The following is a 20,743-nucleotide window of genomic DNA, read 5'->3' on the forward strand; positions in this document are numbered from 1 at the left end:
AGCGGTGTATTTCTTGAAGTTCGTCGCCAAGATGGCTACTAGCCAGCGGGCCAGCAACCGGTTAGGCGCGTCGAGTGGCAAAATGCAGAAGGGCCCCACGCAGATCGTGGAGATGCTGGAGGGCTCACCTTTGGTGCAGATGCTGCTCGGGTGTTGGGCTTCTCAGATCCCAAAGCACAACTTGGAGGAAGCCTCGGTTGTTGCACTTGTCAGCTTGTCGTAGTCGTTCCAAGATGGCCGGCTCCACGTGTCTCGGTGCCTCCACGGGTCTCCTCTTTTCAGGGACTGTGGATCGGGCGGTGAGAGGTCTGGAGGTCCAGGTCTTGTCAGTCTCTGGGCTCGGGCTCCGGCGGGAGGCGGCGGCAAAGCAGACGTTGATTCGCTGGATGGTGCTTGCGTTAGCAAGGTGGTCACTCCCTGACCACAGGGGAGATTGGCTTCAGTCCTCTGTGCAGCAGAGCGTCGAAGTTCCCGTCTTCTTCTTAGTGTTAAGTTGATTCCAGGATGTCTGAAGTCTTAGGACACAGCTCCTACCTTTAAGCGGATTCTAGGGGCCGGACTACCTGCTAGGTCCCTCCCTATGGGTGGGACCAGGAAGGGGGGTGGTTACACCCCCAATCCTTTGTCCAGCTCGCCCCAGGCCCGGGACTGGTGTGCCCCAGGACCGGTTTGAACTGGCATATGCACCGAGGCTCCTTGTGAGCCACAGGCATGTCTGGTTTCTTTCAAGCCCTACCTGACCAATACACAAAATCCTGTCTGGGGTGGTGCACGCACCTCCCCTGGCAGGAAACCCTTTGTCCACACCTCCCAAGCTGGAAGGACTCCCAGCAGCAGGAGGGCAGACTTGTGTCTGTGGTGGCAGCATCCATTTTGTGGAGCTGAGGCTATGTCTGATTTTACCCGGGTTTCAGGTACTGTACATGTCGTGTCCCTCTAGAAGGGTGGAATGCTAACCCCGTCGCCAGAATTGGCGAGGGGTTAGTATTCCAATTTGTATGACACCTTACTCGACATGTTTTGATAAAGCCAAACCAAAGTTAGCATTTAACCGCGAGGTTCATAATGCACTTAAGAGTATATGGTATGACGATATCTGGAAACAGTAGAAGGAAGTTGTTCCGACCACTGCAGACAGGCTCAGCTCATGCCAGAGCACCATCTCACATGGAACCAAGCACTCTGCCTTCAGGATTGTTAAGGCCTGCCATAGGAGTGACTTATAGGTTACCAGGTGTCCCATTTAAGGTTAGGTATAGGTATACTACACCTAAGTAAGAGGTGATTACACCAACTTACCCCAGCTGAGTGATCAGCCAGTTGTGTCAGATTGTTAGGCCAAGCCTGGGGTGGCATAATACATGCTTCAGCCCCTGGCAGGCCTTGGGTACACCAATGCCCTGGGTACCTAGTGTACACTGGTACAGGGGCTGACAGGGTGATCCAACCAATTGGGTATGTACCTAGGGTACATGGAGTCCATTTTAAAGAGAGAACAGCCAGGCTGAGATCCTGAATGGCAGGATCTCAGGCCAACTAAGTCGAAAAACCAGCTAGACACTAGGCAAAAATTTTGGGGTAACCATAGTCAGATATCCACCTTCCTACAACCAGTGTTCAAAAGACACTCCTCTTCGCAAAGAAAACAGACTTCAGCACTTAGTTTCACTAAATTCAAGAGAGCAACTTGCCTGAAGCCCTATTGGGAGGGGGGGGTAATATAAAAACGTTCAATTGTAGACGCCTGCCTCTTAATCGCCAAGAGACCAATAAGTATGCCCAAGCACAGAACAGTAGCCCAATTTCCTCAGGGATACACCATTCATAACTCAAACGAAAAAACACAGCTATATAGGATTTACCAACACCAATAACAGACTTTGAAAAACCTGTGGCACAGTAGACCTGTGCCATCCTTCTCATTTTACCAACCAGACTGATTCCCTGTTCAGGAGACTTGTGTTACAAGTCACCAAATAGGTGCGCTACATTTTTTGGGATGTTGCACTCCCAACAGTTGGCAATAAGGTGTGCAACCAAAGTGGCGCTCCTCTTTGAATGATAGGGCCATGACACAACTAACAATTGGTGGGTGCCCAACTATGGTCATGGAAACAGGCCTTTACTTGCACCCCCAATGGGAAAGACTGCCTACCAGATTTCCTGGAGAAAATCTGTATAGTTATTTATGACAGGGGCCATCCAATTACCCTGATGTAAAAAGGTGCACGAGTAATCCTTGTGGTTACGCAAGGAAGAGGTTTCCCTGTATTTAAGTGGCCCATAACAATGTAGGCACTTCATAAGGTTTAAAGTAAGTCAGAGACCCAATCTCCGATTCAGGTCTTGTCTTTCTGCACCGCTCGGTTAAAACCATTGCAAAGCCAAATCACAGAACTTTAAGGGGAGTAGTTAATCTCTGCTCACACCTTCCCTAGATCAAAACAGTTCAAAATGCTTGAATCCTGCAGCCAGAGAGGTGCAACACCTGAACAACAAAAATTGGTAGAGGAAACAGGTTCGGTCAAGCTGGTGTGATGATTACTTTTTAACCTTTATTTTTTAGTTACAGCAAAAAATAAAATGGGGTTACCTCTTAAACCCAGCAGCCAAATCTTTACTTTTTTGTTCTAAATCAAGGCTTAGAACTTAAAAAACAAAAAACAGTAGGTTATCTTCTTAACAGACAGGTATATGTAAAACAGGTACAAAAACCATCTGCTTAATGCACACCACAGGAACACACGATTCTTATTGGCTCAAAGAAATATACCATTGGCTTCGAGATACCATTACCAGAAGACGAATAAAAAAAAAAAAAAAAAAAAAAAAAAGTCAAAGAAAGGAAAATAAAAGTACTGGTAAAATGAAGTGCTTTACCGGCCCTGCCAGAGAGGTACACCTTTTAATGGAAATGTGCACATCTGAACAGGAAAAACTGTTACACATAGTGCCATATAGCCAATGGCTTAAGTGGGCTTCACCCAACTTCCCCCTCAGAGCGCTCAACTCCTAGACGTAACCATGTGGACAAATATTTACATCCCCTGTTCCTAGCCTTTTTGCACCACTGCTCTTATCCATACCCCACATCCTGCCTTCTAAGACCCACACTCTACCCTTCTCAGACCCACCTGCCCTGGCTATCCACCTACACAAAACTAGGTGCTGTTCTAGTCAATTAAATAACCCTGTCAATGATCCAATCACATTTCTTGAAAAACAGGCCTTCCCAATGCGGACAAGTGTCTTGGTAGGTTTTGCTCCCACATCCATGTGTACTTTACGGATCAGGATATATAACCTTATTGAAAATCAGGCTCTGGCAAAACTCAACCACCAGAGGAACTCCCCAATACCAGCAGTGGAGGTATTATGTTAAAGAAGAGTCAGTGAATGGGGTGGAGAATAGTCTTCAAGTTACATTAGCCAAAGCTCCATAATCTTGCAAAAAGAGTGTCTTCCGCCACTAGCACTTTGAACATAAGTTAACTTCAGCTGCTGCTTTTTGCCATGCTCAGAAAATTCAATAGTTAACAGGACAGCTCAAAGTAATGCTTCCTAGAATCACCACACCAGACCAAAAACCAGTAAATATCACATGAGCAACAACTAAAGACAGGGTGGAGGGGGGGTTGGGGAGAAAAGTACTAGAAGACTCCTAGCTCTTAGTTACTTTCACGGTCTATCCATGCAAAAGCATCAACTAAGGAGAAAAAGGAGCTAGAAGGACATAGCCCGTTCATCAACTCCAATCCCACGCCTCTGGGTATAATATCTGGGGTTACACAAACCCTTTCCGTATCCACTCCCCCCTCGATTTATACCAAACCCATCCAAACTGAACAGGCAATGGCTGCTACCCCACCCACAGCCATGCTACATTTACACCCCTTCTTGATCTCTCAAGTATCAAAGCTCCTGGATTTAATGGGAAGGCGCCACAGAGGAGCAATTCAATAAATGTATTCAAATCACATTACTCAGCTTAACCGCATTTCAATAACTTTAATTATACCTCTCTGGGGAAAAGAGACAGTTGATGCAACTGCCTAAACCTGGCCTAGGGAACATAAGCAGTAGGAACAAGCTTTCCCAGAAAGGCGTTTCTTTAAGCACTTAATGACCCAGTTTAAAAATTAATTAACTGGTGTGGGCCATCTCCCTCCTTTATCTCGAGCAGGGCTCCATCGCAGTAGGCCTAAATTCATGTCTAGGTCCCGGTCTACCGCTACTATAGACTATCATTGGCACTCTATGCTTCATGGCATTATTTTCACTTAAATCTTTGAAAATTCATGTTGCCTATTCCCCTTACTTGATTTATTGGTGTTTTTCGGTCTTATTTTTGTCAAAAAATTATTCTTTATGTGAAAATTGGTTGTGGAGTTTTATTTTGTGTGTGACTTTCTACAGTGTACACACTGCTTAAGTACTTGCCTTTGATTTAAGCCCAACAGCTTTGTGTTACTTCACCAGGTTTATTTAACTGGTGCAACATCTAGCAGGTGGTGGCCTTATCCCTTCGAGGTGAACACTTGTCCACCCAAATCATCGACTTTCCTACACAAACTCCAATCATGGCAGCTTCCTCGGCTCATACGTTCACTAGCACAGCTCAAAACTGAAAACTATGAGGAGCATTAGAGTGGCTCTCTAGCATTCCACTCTAGTTTGAAAAGCGGATTATGTGCAGTTTCTGCAGGATTTCCAAATCAGGTCATACGATTTGGGTAACTTGTTACCCCACACAAGCTCCTGAACATTGCTTGGTCAGATATGAAGCTCTAGTTTGTTGTACATAGATGGTGGAACATGCTTTAATAATGTGGTGGGAATCTTTTGGTGTCATTCTTGCGGTTTAATCATCCTGGCAATTGGTTATGTGGCTGGTTAGTAGATTGTGTGCTGGCAGTGTAGTCTGTATGGGAAGAGTTGATGTCCCAGGTAACGGGCACCCCAAGAATATAAAGCCGTGGGTACTCGTACACAGCCACTTAACTAAGGCGCCCGGATGTCTACGCCAAACTTTGTTTATCCTCCAGTAACCACCCACGTTTTGGAGGATTCAGAAAACAAGAATGGTGTAATGCAGCTCATTTCTCTCCAACGATTCGGTTCAAAATGTGACAACCCAGGAAAATCCTTTGGCCTATCCCTCCAACAAGTGGCAAACCCTCCTGAACAGAGCTTTTTTTCCTAGGAAGGAGGGCTAATCAAACACCTGCCTGACCCCTATATGTCAATGCATTAGCAAATAAAAGCAAAGCCACGCCACATGCATATCCACGCTCCCCGCTTCTCCCCCTTTCACCCAAACTGATGAATTACAGCTTCCTAATATCCACATAGGTATATGTACATACAAAGAACCCCTGCGAATCTCGACTTTCAGGAGGTAACCGGAAAAATGTGGCTTGAATCAAGCCCTCCTGGACTGCTGTTCGGCATGCATAAATAACTAGGGGGCATATTCTCAAGCCAGGCGATAACATTATCGCCGCTTTATCGGCAGAAAACTGCCGCTAAAACGGCGATAATGGGCTTGATAATATGCTCTATGGAATCCCAATTGAAGCCAATGTTAGATGTGAAGGACGTCTAACATGGGCTTCAATTGGGATTCCATAGAGCATATTATCAAGCCCATTATCGCCGTTTTAGCGGCAGTTTTCTGCCGATAAAGCGGCGATAATGTTATCGCCTGGCTTGGTAATATGCCCCTAAGATACTATTCAGTCGGTGCAAGTGCACAGCACAGATAACAAACCTTCCCGTTGAACAGCATCCAGAAGGCATGTGCCCTGATCAGCACAGAGATGGTAGATTACCTTCCAAGCAAAGAAATATATGCCACGCACTAGGCTGCTTTTTAGTGGACCGGGAAAGGAAGTTATTTGAAACGTCTGGTGGGATAATCACGAGAAATAGGATGGAAAGTCCTGTATTTTCAATTACAGCTGTAGGTTTGTTAAATATTAATCTTTGTGCAGGTTAAAGATCTATTGTTTGCATGCAAATGTACTCACAATATCGCAATTAGATGCATTTCCCCAATCACTTCCACACAATTACAAGATTGCCTTAAGTCACCTATCTGAAGCAAAAAAAGCGCAATGTGAGAGCTTGGAGAGAATGGTAAAAGCAAAGAAAGGGAGCAAAAGAGAAGGACCCATCAGCATGTAAGGACAAACCTTGGAAGTGTGAATGACCTACCACCACACTTGTAAAGGTGTCCAATAGAAAATTGAGACAGAGTGAAAATTGGACATATGATAAAAATCAGAAAGTGCATTATCTGGCACCTAGTTTCTACTCTGGCCAGGGATCCATGTAGAGCCCAATCAAAGCAGGATTTCCCTGACCTGGTTATCTGCCTAATATGCACCAACAAGACCTTCTGCCTAGTGGCTTCAAGAAACCTTACAGCACCTGGGACGAGATTTGAGGGAGGGGCAAAAGCATGCCTGTGTACTTTAACGAAGCAAGGCTAACATGCATCAAATTGGGGCACTTTCTACATATGTGCTCTGCCGGTTGTAAAGAAACATTTGATTCATCTTCAGATGCAAAGTACATTGCTGCTGAATGGCTATTAAACATGTATCAACCCAAAGATGAGAAAGCTTATTTACAGATGACACAAGTCAAAGTCTTTTCTGTGAAAAGATGTGACTTACTCTTTCAGTGCTCTGGAATTCATGAGTATGCCATGAGGGTCACATGAGTGAGTCACTACGCAATCGTGATGAATCGGGCCCCATAGGTTCTGTGTAGACGTTTTTAATTCTACGTACTTCAATTTGACTATAAATAGGTCTGTGTGAATAAGCTTGCAGCTTACACATGTGACAGCATCTCTATGGCTATTACTAGGTAATGTTCAACTACAGGAACGTCTGACTGAACCAGTGAGAATAGCGGGGTAGATCTTGTGCATGCATTTACCATACAGGCGTCCTGCGCTTGCAAGGACCGAGAAAAAGGATACAGAGTGGGGGTCACGTCCTTCCCAGTGGTTAAAGGATAGTAAAAACATGTTTTGAGACAGAATACATGTGCATCTCTATTAAAAAAAACGTGAAGTTACTCTGCATAGGGTTTATTTTACAACATACAGTAAAACAACAACTATACTGATAATTTGCACTGGTTACACATACAGTACAAAAGAACTAGAATGCTTAGCTACAGCAACTAAAAAGCTAAAACAGATACAACAGGATAGATTAGGAAGAGTAACAAATTGACGCTGTGACCCAAGGGGGAAGTAGTAACCTAGACCACATAACCACAAGCTAAAATTATACCAGCAGTGGAACGGTTAGTTAAGGTCAGGCAGTGCAGCACACGATGTAGAAGGGCATGCATGATTGGCAATTGTTAAATTCATAATCTAGTTAACACAAGCACTCAGCTAAAGTATCTCTAGCTATGTATTATTACTGTGGGCCATACCCCTGGAGGTGAACAATGAAAAACTAACCACAGCATATGATTTCACTACTGCTGGTTCCTTTCCCAGCTTGGACGAGTATTTACTATGGAAAAGAGATAGTCAGTATGCCGAGAGGGTGTTTATTAAATCAGAAATGTAACTATGAGATTAAGAACACTCACTGTTAGCTATAAATCATCTTTAACAGTGTTTAAGGCACACACACAAAAAAAAACCAAAAAAAAAAAAAACCACACAACATCAGAAAAAAAAAAAAAAACGTTTTTAAACTGTTGGGAATAGCGGTGCTACCAAACCATGAAGCAAAAATGCATTCCAAATATGCTATTGTAATCGCTGAAAAGTACATCGTGAAAAGTAAATAAATGAGAATAAAAAACACACAGATCACAATACTTGATATCCGTCAACCTACAGGTCCCGGCCATATGTCAGGCGGATGTGTGGTTTGATTTCAGACTACTTCCTCTGAGGTATGCGGTGTTTACAAAAAGGTCGTACATAAAATGCATCGTCACATCTGAGGCACAAGGCTCTAATGATTTGCTATATGGGCAACTGGTTTCATACACATAGAGGAAAATCGGTTTTATACGTTATATATTCATTATTGTGCTTACACATTACTTAACGGCGGGCATTTACAGAGAACAGATGCTGAAGACACACAACACCCGTGAAGGCATGATTGTAGCAAGCATAGGGTTTTTATATGCCCATAAAATAACATACAAATAGAGCATCGTGAAATGTGGACAAGCACGTTTACTACTGGCCGAGTCAATGGGAACTGCCAAACTGGAGGTGGGATGAGGAGGGCTCGAGGGCTGAGATGTTTACATGCGAACTCCCGCCTCTAAAGATAAAGCGCGCAAGAAACCGAGGAAGGTTTCTGCGTTTTCAGGGTACACTGGTCAGATGATGGAGGCTATGTTATAACTGGGCACGCCAGACAAGCCCACCCCGCCTACAGGAATCAACTAATATCATCAGTCTGTCACTGAAGAATGGAACCGCAGCTCGCAAATGAGGCAGGGCTGGAAGGAATCAGACTGGAAATGTTATTACTGGCACACTGCAGCGGTGCTGGTGCGCAGTTAGTAATACAGACAAGACACATAGGCGTCGGGCTCATAGGGATGGTCACATACACTGGTGGTGGGGGGGGGGGTGTAAGTCTACCTTACAGCCATAGTATGCACGCTGTAGAAATACCCACAATTACTAGCACTGCTGTCAAAGTAGAGCGCTGGCAAACACAAACCTACTAGTACCACAGTCAGAGCACATGCTGCTAGTCCAGTATCTTCATGAACATGCATTTACACTACAGCCGGGGTCAGCACAGCACCCACGGTTATTAGTAGCAGTAATGCATCCGTGATGCCTCCACAGCAAGCGGGGCGCACACCCACCGCGGTGCTAGCACCGCAGCCAGCTGACGAATACACGCGGCTCTCATAACCAGAGTAAGTGCACACATACACACTAGTACTGCAGCTAGCGTGTGTGGGCACACAAAAAGGATGCTGGCGACAGTAATGCAGCTGGCGTGCGCACGGTACTACAGAAAGCCACCGCACAGGTTACGGCACTCAGATTATACACACACGCACTGCACTCTTAGTGTAGCGACCACAGTAAACCCACACATTGCAGCCACAACAGACCCCTCCCCCCCCCCCCCCTGTCACTACTATTAGCACGACAACCTTCTACTGACGTGACAGCCAAAGCGGTCACTAGCACTAAAGACAGGGAGAACTCAACACAACAAGCAGCTCTAGGCTGTTACAAAAAAAATACACTCGGGCTGCGTAGGCAGCGCCTGGCGGTCATTTCTCAAGCTCTCGCATTCGCCTGCAGCGCCGCAATGTCCATTCCACAGCACGGGACCCTGCACGCCCGCTGCTCACTGGCGCTGGGGAATAAGAAACCCTGCTCGTCGCTGCGGGCTCCGGAACATAACCCCCTGGTACCTGAAAGACTGCACATGCAGCTAGCTCTAACACCCTACTCACCTCCCGGGTCGGAAGCGTTGAAGGTGAGAAGCGTAACGTTGTAGCAACCCCGGCACATATAAATAAGAAGAGGATAAGGCTGATCGCAGAGCTGCGGCGTGCCTTGCGTGCTGCGTGGGCCGCGCAGGCGCAAACGCTGCCCCGCCGGCTACGCCGCACGCCCTTTACCGTGCTGCCCCACTGACCCCTGCCCCAAATACGGATACAGCGCTCCTCTCCAGCATTAGTAAGAAACTTCGGATTGGAACTCCCAGAAATATTGGTTTAGTAGATGCGTGTCGTTTTGATAGGATCCTCTTTAAAGAAATTCTGTTCCGTACGTGAAAATTGGATCTGTTTGTGTTTCAGAATCAAAATGTACATATATTTAACTTTGGGAAAACTAACTAGTAAGCGTTCTTGGTCACTACATCACTAGGTAGGAAGGTGCTTGACAGAAACACTGATATGGTGTCAGAACAACTAGTGATCTCGACATATATAACTGGTGGTCGAAGTGGGCGGGGTCTAAGAGGAACGACATTCCCAGTCTTTTTTAATTTCCCGAGTATAGTTCCCATAGGGATTTTTTCTTTTTGTTGACATTTTTTTAATTGGTTTATCTATGCCAGTTTAGAGGTGAATGTTTAACAATGACAGTTTGCAGGTGGCTGTTAATGCAAACATTAATCCGGTGAGCAATATTCAAATACAGATCAGATAAGCAGTCATATCTGATAAAACAACCCTCTGGCCAGCAAATACAGATTGGCTTCTGCAAGAGTTGTGCGACCTAGGCCATAGCCCAGTGGCGGCTCGCTCAGTTAATGCTGTGTGGCTGTGAGGCGGGGCTGGGTTGAGTGTGACATACGACGGGAAAGTGAGGAGTAAAGAAATAAATAAACAAAAGCACTTACTTTGCGCTCCCAACATCGCTGAGTCGGCAAAGCAGCCACTTTGCCATCCATCTATCCACTGTGACATTAATCCATCTATCCATCATAAACTTGTTCACTCTGCTATCCACCTATTCATTTGTCCACTCATTCATCCATCCCTTTAGTCTGCCATTTTTTCACCTGTCCATCAATCCATCCATTTGCTCTGCCATCCTTTACCCTGTCCCTACACCTATCCATCCACTCACTCATCCATCTATTCCTTTACTCTGCCATCCATCCATCCTAAAGTCAACCACTCTGCTATCCACCCATCCATTTATTTCTCCATCCACTCTGCCATCCATTCACTTGTCGTTTTTATCCACTCATCCATCCATCCATCCCCTTACTATCCTTTCCCCTGTCCATCCTCCTATCCATTCACTCGCTCATCCATCTATCCATGTACTCTGACATCCTTTCACCTATCCATTCATTCATCCTTTCTCTCACTCATCCACCTGCCACTTATGTATCCACCCACTCATTCACCCACTTATCCATACATCATTTCACTCTTCCTATTGTTCACTAGTCCTTCCACCTTCCCTCTTCTGTTTGCTCATCTTTCGTTCTTCCTTGTTCCTGCTTACTCTTCTGTTGATGCTGTGTTCTTTTATAGCGGACTTTATCGAGTTGCAGACAGAAGAGGCCCATATGGAACCTCGCCCCCAATGAAGCTGCTAAAGTACGGGGTTCACTCACCCCTGCAGGGAGGACAATAACAGTTCAGAAATAGTTGTTTATTTAACAAAATGTATGGAGACTGTACATCCAAGACTTTAGAGAAGTGATTACCGTGCTAGCGGTGGGGAAGACTCCCAGGACCGATGGCCTCCCGGTGGAGTTTTATACAACTTTTGCTAGCTGCTTAGCACCAAAACTGGACAAGCTGTATGAAGCAGCACTCGAATTCGAACATAGAAACAATCCCACAGATCCAGCATCCTATCTCCTTATAGCCACATTATATACACACTATTCAATTCGGAGCAAGCTCTTGCCCAATCGTATTCAACAGGTTCTCCCTTACATGAAACATGTCAATCAAAACGGGTTAATCCTAGGCAGAAATACCCCTCTGAACATTCCATCGATCTACTGAATCATGGAAACTGCACAGGAGCGCTGGACACCAGCGAACGCCTTCATTTTAGATTTAGAAAAGGCATTCGATTCCCTAGCCTGCGATTATCTATTTAGTGTCCTGGCCCGATTTTGCTTTGGAAATCGCACAATAAAAGAGGTCAATCTACTCTATTCGTACCATATCATGAGAGTCCAGTCTAGAGGACTGGTTTCCACCACACTACTTGTTGTCAGGGGTACCGAACATGGTTGCAACCTTTCCTTCCTGCAATCTGTTAGCGTTAGAAACTCTAGCGGCCCACTCATGCCACCACAGGAGGGAATGGGGAATTCTCCGACTGGAATGGACACACAGTCTCACTTTATGCAGATGTTCTGCTGTTCTACCTTAGAAATCTGCAAGAAGTCAACTCTAGCATTGCTCATCTTCTATCCACCATTGGAGTGCTGTCAGGCCTATGGGTGAGTTGGAGCAAGTCTTATCTCTTCCCCTTGACTCCAAACATGGCTCCAGGGCAATTGGATGCAGGGGAGGAACCCGTGAGATAGAAGGATGCCTCCTTCTGATATTTGTGAATCCTAATATTTCATGCAGAACAGGGTCTCGTAAATGACACCCTTATGGCCAATGTGACATCCATCGGGCTCAAGTTGGCTTCGGGTGCTCCTTTCTGTTATTAATTGCAGGCTATATTGCAGTCTGAAAGATAGTGCGTTCAAACAACTTTTAAACAACTTTGCCAACCTCCAATTTGTACTTCTCTGGAACTTCCTTAGAAACCTCGACAAATTATTGGGTGAACTTATCTGGCATAATACCCACCATTGAGTGGCCCTCCTTAACTTGCCATTCTACCCTAAACAGGGAGGCCTTGGCGAAAGAATTTTGGAATATTACTACTTGGAAGCCCAATTTCAATGGCTGCCCCGTTGGATATCAGCACATTCTCTTGAGGAAACAAATCCCCTCAATTTCCTTTGCGAAGCAGCCACTTTGCCATCCACTGTGACATCCATCCATCCATCATAAACTCATTTACTCTGCCATCCACCTATCCGTTTGTCCACTCTGAGAGGGATGGATGGATGTAAGGGAGTATCCGGAAAATTAAAATACCCCCCACTTTGAACTAAACCTCCAATGGCACAAGGAAACGAAGCAAATGAGCTCAGACCTCCCTAGAAAAGCACCCCTTTCTCTTCCATCCAACAATCTAACTTTTCATCCTTTCAACCTTCTATTCACCCGCTGATATCATCTACTTCACCTTTACATTCTGTCATCCATTAATTATTTCATCCGTAAATCAATCTTTCCCTATTCCTTCCATCCAACCACTCTGTCATCCATCCATCAACCCATCCATTCACTCTCTACCCACTCTGACCTACATCCTTTCATCTAACCAATCTCTTATTCATTCCTCCATTACGTATGAGCATATCAAGAAGAGATAAATATGTACTGTAATTTTAGGATCCTTTATATATTTGAACATTGAAATGTTGGGAGCTGCATTGAAAACAATAGAGTGCTCCAGGCTTCTAATGGCCAGTGGAAGCCCGGAGCGCCAACAGTCCAGTGTTTGTTCACAGCTGTTGCTATGAACAAAATCCTCACGGAGCCCAAGGGGATTTCAATCCCCTCAGGCTCCGCGAGGCCTTTGTTTTACAAATTAGGGCATTCTGCCCTCTATGTGTAGAATGTTCTAATAGCCTTAGAGCCCTCCATAGCGGACTATACTGGCTATTAAAGGCCCGCTCCCTTGGTAAAGGCCCGAGCCAATGCTGAAGCGGGTGTTTAATGGCCGGTAGAGCCCCCTAAGTCTATAATAGATGGTGGTTCGATATGAGGCAGTAACTAGCCTTGACATTCATATATAATATGGGATGCCACTTGTTAAAGTAATACAGTTTTATAGTTGAAGTCCATAGTTGATTGCATGTTTACATAGACATCTTGTTGGTGTATTTGTGGATGTCGGTATTGGCAATGGTTAGGTGATACACGCACAATGATGCTATGTAATATTGTGGATATGGACGTTTATTTGCGACTCCTTTCAAAGGCAGTTGAGGTTTCTCAATGCACTGTAGCACTTTTACAGGAATGGTCCCCAGCACATTTGAAGCTCTTTTAAAATGTCTGACTCCTAGAATCAGTTACGAAAATGACAAAGAATATTGCATTCAGCTAAAGCAGTATAAAGCGTTCGCTGAAGGCATAGATTTTAAAACCCATGCGCCCTATTTACAATTTCAATTAGAACACTGGGTAAGACGTTGTAGTCTTCTTTTACGTAGGAATACTCCCATTAGCAACATACCTAGCCAATTGGGACGGTATAAATAACAACAAAGGCATATGTGATTTGTGTAAAGGAGGACGACAAGCTTTACTTAATGTTTTATTAATTTGTCCAAACCCGAGAATGGTAGAGGCTCGACAACGATTTATAAAAGCTATCCAATTAAAGCATAAAGCGACTCTAGCTCATGACTTAATTATGCTGTGTAACTCTCCAGCCAATGAATTAGCTTTTCATAACTTGTTTAAATTCTTTAAAAGTTTTCTGAAATTGTTTTAAAGTAGAGAACATAATCGTAACATTTTTATTCAATAGAATGTTGCACAAGTGGATTTTAAAGCATTTTTTATTGTTCTATTTTTATAATGAAGTTTAAAAGCTCAGTTGAGGTCTGAATCAAATAAAAGTATTGTATTGTATTGCGACTCTCACCATTATTGCCGGTTCTTGTATGCAGGACATACGGATCATGTTTGCCATAGTTTAGATGACACTGAAATTAAGAAGGCACATTAGGGTGACCTGATCGCATATTATGACTCTTCAATTAGCTTGGTGATACATGTACTGTGATGCCTTGTGATGCTGGAGCTATATATGTTTGTTTAAAAATCTCCTTTGTATTTACAACTGGTTTTAGCATGCAATTCGCAGTGATCGTTTTCGTCATGGATATTTTAAGAGGGTGCTATATCCTATTTTGCATCTTAAGATGATGTGATCACATAATGTAACTTTTGGTTTCTTTTGCAATTGGGTATGATTAACGATACGTGGTATTGACTGATTTAGATAGTTTACATATGATAAAATGGTTGTGGATTTACTCCTGCTGCTCCTGTGGTTTTAGTTTGCTGTTGATTATTGGTTGTAAGCAACATGCGGATTATATAAATTGGAGATCTCGGTATTGATAATATTTCATGTTACAAATAAGGTGTTAAAGTGATAGTTGATTTGAGAGGAGAGTGTCTCTATATATACATTTTCTCGAGATTATATTTATAAAATTCTTGCGTTTGTTACGCAGGATTCAGTGACTCTGTGGGTTATAGATACCCAAAGATGGCTCTCATCTTTATCATGTGAACATTCTGGTTGGAGTCTGTCATTGATTGTGTTTAGAAATAGGCACTTCAAGGTGGTGCATATTGGAAAGGCCGATGAATGACAAAAGTTTCAGCATTCTCCTGATTTTTGTTAAGTTTGAATTCTGTTGACTTAACATTGCTACGGGACCAATGGGTTTTTACTTAAGTATAAGGGGATATGATTATATGTTGTGTAATACTCAGGTTAAATCAGGAACTTGTATAATGAGAAACGTATAATTGTAAGTTCAAATGGAGCTTGTCTCAGAACTAGTATGTGAACTAGTGGTAAGGCAAACGTAAACCTTGTGATATGGGTACTAAGAGACGGTTATCTCACCTGGACGGTGGTTCTAGTTAATATTGAACACGTGTGAATATCGAAGTGTGCGGGCGCATTAGACGATAAACGTAGGTCCAATATATTACCTGTACCATAGCAAATAAGAAATATGTACATCTGCATAGACTGGAGGTTGTGTAAGATTTGGGCTAAGTTTGCCTGAGAACATTTTTTTTTTTTTTTTTTGTTGAAACATTTTTTATTGTTTTCAAAGCAACAACTCAACACACGTTCCACTACCCCCACCATTCAAAGGAGTACTGTACATTTATCTTCGCTACCAATTATCCAGGAGAAGAAACATCCTTCCCACCCAGTCCCCTTCCCCACCTCCCCCACCCCATGTCAGTGTGCCCCCGTCACCTACCCCTCTTCTGATGTACCCCTCCTCCACAATGAAGTATGTACGGGTGCTCAACCTCTCCTTAACAAAACAGAGCCGTCCCTTGCGCCGAGCCAAAGTTTATGCGTCCAGGGCCTACCACTATTCCCCTCCTACTCCTCACTCCCCGCTACCTCCTGCCTATCAGATGTGCTCTCCACTTCCCCTGCATCAGACATCAACCCCTGAAGTTCCACCACCAACGCCTCCCATGCCCGGGCCGTCGCTAGTGCCTTCTCATCGTCCCTCCGAAGGGCCAATTGCACCCGGAGTGTACCCTCCGCCCCCTCCCATCTCGCAAACGCCGCCCTCCACCGCAAGAAGCTAGGCCCCCCCGGGATTTCCAATACATAGTCAGTTCCCTCTTGGCCATTATCAATCCTAAATCGTAAAACTTGCTGGTGACCTTCGTCCGGCGGGTGTGGGGAAACCAAAGCAACAAGCAAGCCCCCATTTCCGGGGCAATAGAGCGGTCCGTCACCTGATTCAAACAATCCACAACATCTGCCCAGTAGTCACCCAACTGCGCGCAGGACAAAAACATATGACGAAAATCCGCCCCATCTCCCCCACACCGCGGGCACTGAGAGTGAACCCCCCCAAAATATTACAATATCTTGGCCGGCGTCAGATACGCCCTGTGCAATGTAAAAAACTGAACTAACTGAAACCGGGCATTCCTCGTTCCCTTCCAGGCCCTCCGCACCAGCGTGGACCATGTGGTCTCAGGGATCGCTTTCGCAAGGTCCGTTTCCCACTTCTCCCTCAGGGTGGCCAGAGGTTGCAGGCCCTCCATCGACAGTCTGCGGTAAAGGAAAGTAATGGCCTTAGTCGTCCCCGCCGCCATCACTACATATTGGCAACCCGCGGCGGTCGGCGGCTCCGAGAGCCCCATATTCCAATGTTTCTGGAGGCTCACTACAAGGGCCGCATGGAGTAAAAAGTCCCCCCGCGGAAGCCCATAAGAGTCCTGCAATTCCTGGAAGGGCAACAGCACCCCCTCTCTGAATAAGTCCCCCACCATCTGCACTCCCAGCTCCTCCCAATCAGCTAGCCCTGACCAATCGCCCCCATGCGGGAGCGCCGTACACATCCCTAGGGGGATCTCCGGGGTATAGGGGTGGATTATGGCGGCCCTCCTCTGGCACCTGTTCCAGCACAGCCGGAGGGTACGTTCCTCCAGGGTAAGCTGGGCCAGGTCTAACCGCTGCTGGAGGACTATGAAGGCAAGCACATGCCGCGGAATCAGCCTGCCCTGTGGGCCCTCCGGGCCTCTATACTCCCTGGCCACCGCCTGCGTAAGCCATTGGAGCTGGGCTGCCAAGTAGTACCACTCAAAATCCGGGGCTGCCAGGCCCCCCTCGGCCGCCGCAACGTGGCCAGCGCCACCCGCTGCCTTCCCGAGCCCCAAATGAAGCCCGTAGACAGTGCTCGCAGCCGCGTGAAAAACGACGCCGGGATCCATATAGGAAGGGTGCGAAAAAAGTAAAGGAGGCGTGGCAACGCCACCATTTTCAACAGCGCCACCCTCCTGGCACACGAGAGTGGGAGCGTGCTCCAAAACCCCATGCTACCACGCAAGCCGCGAAGGGCCCTGCCAACATTCCCCTCCAGCAAATCAGTCTGGGTATGGTAAATGCTAACCCCCAAGTATCGTAAGCAGCTACCTTCCCACCGGATCCGTCCCAGCGCCTGTGGGGCCCGACCACCCTGCGACAGCGGGAACAAGCACGTCTTGCCCCAGTTGACCTTAAGCCCGGACAGGCGACCAAACTCCGCCAGAAGGGCAGTCGCTCCACCCAGCGCGCCCTCCGCATCCGCCAAGAACATCAGCAGATCATCTGCATATAGGGATATATAGTGGGCGTCCCCCCTCATGTAAACTCCAGCATAGGCGCACCCCCGTCGGGCATGAGCCGCCAGCGGTTCAACGGCCAGGGCAAACAACAGGGGGGAGAGAGAGCAGCCCTGCCTCGTCCCCCTCCACACGCGATAGGGGGCCGATATGGTAGCCCCCGTCTTCACTCGGGCCGTGGCATCGCTATAGAGCAAGGCGGTCCAGCGTACAAAGCCATCCCTCAGTCCAAATGCCCGCAGCACTCGATATAAATAGGGCCACTCCACACTATCAAAGGCCTTTTCTATGTCGACCGACAGTGTGCAGGCCTCCGGGTATACGTCCCGGTCATCTCCATCACCCGCAGCAACCGTCGAACTGAAGTGGCCGTGCTACGCCGAGGGATAAAGCCCGCCTGATCCGGGTGAATTAGGGCGGTCATATGGGTCAATAGGCGCGACACCAGTATTTTACTCAAGATTTTGTAATCCACCGTCAGCATAGAGAGCGGACGGTACGCCGTGCGCGCGCCGGCCTCTCCTCCGGGTTTCAGTAAGGGTACCACAATCGCCTCCCGAGCGGAGGCGGGCAAGCGCCCAAGTCGCCAGGCCTCACTGTAAAGGACCTGCAGCTGCGGTGCCAGCAAATCCGGGTAAGCCGCATAGAACTCGATGGGCAGACCATCCGCCCCTGGGGTCTTTCGCCGGGCCATGTGCTTAATCGCCGCACGGATCTCGCCCAGTGATATGGCACCCCCTAAGTCTTTCCCAATCTCCGGGTCCAGCCGGGGCAGTCGGGCCTCCAATAAAAAGTCATCAGGGCCTTCAGGCTCCTCCTCCATAGTGCTATCATACAACCCAGCATAATAACTGGCAAACTGCTTATTTATCCCCATCTGGGAATAGACCGGGACTCCCCCTGCTTCAACCAGGGAAAGTATCGGGTCACCTCGGGCCGTCGGGTACGCCAACCATGCCAGGAGGGATCCCACCTTATCTCTTTCCGCGTGCGCTCGCGTAAGATAGTTTTTATGGTCAAAACAGCGAAGCTTCTCCACTCGCACCGCCACGCCCTCACGCGCCTCGACAACTGCCGCCATCGCGCCCTCCCCCGCCTGATGCGCACGTTCAGCCGTCCGCAGCTGGGCCTCTGCGTCCTCAACCTCCCTCAGCAAAGTCTTCCGCACTCCGGCCGTGGACGATATACAAACCCCCCGATCAACCGCCTTAAACGCATCCCATTCCGTCGCCCGGCTCGCCGCCGTACCCGAGTTATGCCCAAAATACTGCTCTATGCAGCCGCTAACCTCAGCCCGGAAAACCGAGTCCTCCAGCAGCAAAGGGTTAAGGCGCCAAGTAGGAATCGCTTGCCGCTGCCTGGACCATTGCAGCACCCCCACACAGGGGTTATGGTCCGAGATGGTTTTAGCTAGATATTCACTATGCCGCATCAAAGTCTGAACATCCGGTGAACACAGTATACTATCTAATCGGACATACAACTCGTGGGGGGCGGAGTAGAAGGAGTAATCCCTATCCATCGGATGATGTGTCTGCCAAGTGTCCACCAGTCCCCAAGTGTCCTGCCAAGCCCGTCTACTAGTGGCCACCCGACGGACCACTGACTGCGCGAGGGGCGGGTGGGACCTGTCCTGCTCAACATCAGTCACAGAATTAAAGTCCCCTCCCAACACCACCGTCCCCTACAAATACGCTGCCAGCTGACCCGACAGTCTAGAGAAGAAAGCGGCCTGGTCTACATTAGGGGCATACACACTGCACAAGGCCATATACCTCCCGTCCAACCGCCCCTGTACTGCTACAAACCTGCCCTCCGGGTCCACTAACGTCATCAAAGGCTGGAAAGGGACTCCCGCCCTCACCCAGATCAGGGCACCCCGGGCAAACTTCGAGAAGGTAGTATAGAACAATTGACCCCGCCAGCGTCGATGCAATGCCTTCCCCTCCTCTCGATCTAAGTGGGTTTCTTGAAGGAAGGCTACCTGGACCCCTCTCCTTACCAAGTAGGCATGTACTTTATATCTCTTCACCATAGAGGTGAGCCCCCTCACATTCCAAGTCAGAAATCTCAATTCAGGTGGGGTCCCCATCCCGTCGCTGAGCCAACCACCCTTTTCTAGCCCTCCGAGGCACACTGACAGTCCCCTGAAACCCCGTAACTCCCCAACTCCCCGAACGCCCTCCCTTCCCCAGAACAGGTGCTAAACCACAGTTACCCATCCAAATACCACCCCAAACAGAAACCAAACACTCTGGTAGCCACCAGAGTCTCACTATGTCCGTGAGGTTGAGGTGATGGCTCTGCGCCAGACGGGCTTGTCGACAGTCCTCTTCAGAGCAACCACGCCCAGTCTCTGCAAATCCTCCCCCAGTGCTCCGCGCCCTTCAGACCCCCCGCTCTCTCCTCCAAGTCCCCTCAACAGTCCCCATCCGCAATGCACCATCAGGTACCGGTCCCTCCCCGAGCCCCGCAAAGCCAGGCCAGGCCTCCCTCCCCATACGCACCCCTTCCGCCCTGCCCACGTCCCTCAGTCCATGGCCAGAGAAATCCCCAAACCTTCAAGCGTCCAGCAACTCGTCCGCCGTCCCGGGGGTAACATCAGGCAGCAACTCCGCCTCCCCGCCAACGCCATCAGAGAGGGAGGCCTCAGAGCCCTTCTGGGAGCCCGAATCCTCGCTGGGCTGGGAGGCCGCGGCCCCCGAGATCACAGAGACTGCCCGCAGCGCAGCCCGCCGTTCCAGCACCGTCTGGGATGCTCCCGGCGATCGGACCCCTGCTGTCCGTACCTTAGTGCGTCTGCTGCGACGGGCCTTCGCCAGGGTTCCCGGCGGCCCCTCTCCATCAGCATGCGCCGCCGCGCCAGTCCGGACCGATTCCAGCCAACTCCAGGCTGCTGCGGGGTCATTGAAGAAGGATGTCGTACCGTCCAGCTCAACTCGGAGGCGGGCCGGGAACCACAATGAGTACTGCAGCCCCTCGTCCCGTAGAGCCTTCTTCACTGCCTGGAAGGAGGAGCGCCTGCGCTGGACTTCCATGGGGTAGTCCGGGTAAATAGAGACCGGAACATTCTCCACTTGGTAGGGACCCAGAGTTCTAGCCTTCTGAAGAATAATATCGCGATCCCTGTAGTGCAGCAGGCGGGCCACCACCGGCCGGGGAGGGCGGCCCGGATCCGGGGGTCGAGCCGGAACCCCATGCGCCCTCTCCAAGGTATAAAACCGCGTGAGCCCCTCGGGCGCCACCACCTCTTTTAGCCAGGTCTCCAGAAAGG

At 47.9% G+C, this 20,743-nt stretch overlaps 1 protein-coding gene across 2 annotated transcripts in view; it reads right to left on the reverse strand.

Annotated features, from left to right (window-relative positions):
* The window catches only part of ACSL1 (acyl-CoA synthetase long chain family member 1), a 479,125-nt gene extending 469,463 nt beyond the window's left edge, over window positions 1-9,662 (reverse strand). Inside the window, exon 1 of one of the 2 annotated variants that reach the window (XM_085641919.1) lies at window positions 9,481-9,662. The gene's annotated coding sequence lies outside the window, so the exon portion shown is untranslated. The remainder of the gene's footprint in view (window positions 1-9,480) is intronic. The other variant, XM_085641924.1, reaches the window with a different exon arrangement.
* Between the last annotated feature and the right edge of the window lie 11,081 nt (window positions 9,663-20,743).

This window comes from Triturus cristatus, chromosome 2_2 (genome assembly GCF_964204655.1).
Source record: "Triturus cristatus chromosome 2_2, aTriCri1.1, whole genome shotgun sequence".
Taxonomy (NCBI): Eukaryota; Metazoa; Chordata; class Amphibia; order Caudata; family Salamandridae; genus Triturus; species Triturus cristatus.